A 745-nucleotide genomic window follows, 5' to 3' on the forward strand; every position below is an offset into this window, starting at 1 on the left:
GAGTCGCTGCCGCCCCGGCCGCCGCTGGCTCCAGTCCGCCGCCATTATTCTTTGTTCGCTGCGAGCGGCGGCGATGTTGTGGGGCTCGGGCGGAGGCTCCATCTTTACCGCGGCCCCTCCTGCGAGGGGAAGGCCCCGAGCGCGGGTGTCCGGCGCCTCCCCGTCCCCCCTCCGTCCCCCCGGCTCTCTCCGGCTCCTGCCTCCTCCTCCTGCTCCTCTTACCGGTGGCACAAGCTCCTCCGTCACTGCTTTCGTTCGCGGCCCGGATCTCGCTGGAGTTTTATTCTCTCCCCCACGTAACACACCGCGTCAAACTACACCTCCGCCGCGTCACTCACCAACACTCCGCTTCTCCCAGCCGCCCGGGCCACAGGCAGCAGCAGCCGCCGCCGACTGAGGAGCCGCAGCCAGGGAGCCAGCCAGCGCCGCCCAGTGCCGAGTGCGCAGCGGCTGCGTACGGAAACAGCCGAGCTCGGCCCGGAGGAGCGCGAGCGACCCCGCCCCCCGCGCTGGAGGCGGAACTTGCCGAAGGGCTTCGGGTTCCTTCCGGCTCTGCGCTGGGGTTCCTCGGGCAGAGGGAAGGCGAAGGTGGGCTGGGGCGCGGCGGGGTGGGGGGGCGAGAGTGGCCCGCGCCCCGCAGTGGGTTGGGGTGGTTAAAACGTCGCGGCGGAAATTTAAAGAAGGAAGCGGGCTTTGTGTGTGGCCCGGTGGGGGAAGTCCCAGGGGCGCAGAGGGCTGGATGGAA

At 70.3% G+C, this 745-nt stretch overlaps 1 protein-coding gene and 1 long non-coding RNA gene across 4 annotated transcripts in view; one reads left to right on the top strand and one right to left on the bottom strand.

Annotated features, from left to right (window-relative positions):
• Positions 1-418, bottom strand: part of CREB1 (cAMP responsive element binding protein 1) — a 59616-nt gene extending 59198 nt beyond the window's left edge. Inside the window, exon 1 of one of the 3 annotated variants that reach the window (XM_012726576.1) lies at positions 339-418. The gene's annotated coding sequence lies outside the window, so the exon portion shown is untranslated. Of the gene's footprint in view, positions 1-222 lie in introns of all 3 variants that reach the window. The other 2 variants (XM_004674347.2, XM_004674346.2) reach the window with 2 other exon arrangements.
• Positions 419-533: 115 nt separating this feature from the next.
• The window catches only part of LOC105853785, a 48296-nt gene continuing 48084 nt past the window's right edge, over positions 534-745 (top strand). Inside the window, exon 1 of the long non-coding RNA XR_001145555.1 lies at positions 534-588. This is a non-coding gene — a long non-coding RNA (uncharacterized LOC105853785). The remainder of the gene's footprint in view (positions 589-745) is intronic.

This window comes from Condylura cristata, unplaced genomic scaffold (assembly GCF_000260355.1).
Source record: "Condylura cristata isolate star-nosed mole 26May11 unplaced genomic scaffold, ConCri1.0 scaffold00002, whole genome shotgun sequence".
NCBI lineage: Eukaryota > Metazoa > Chordata > Mammalia > Eulipotyphla > Talpidae > Condylura > Condylura cristata.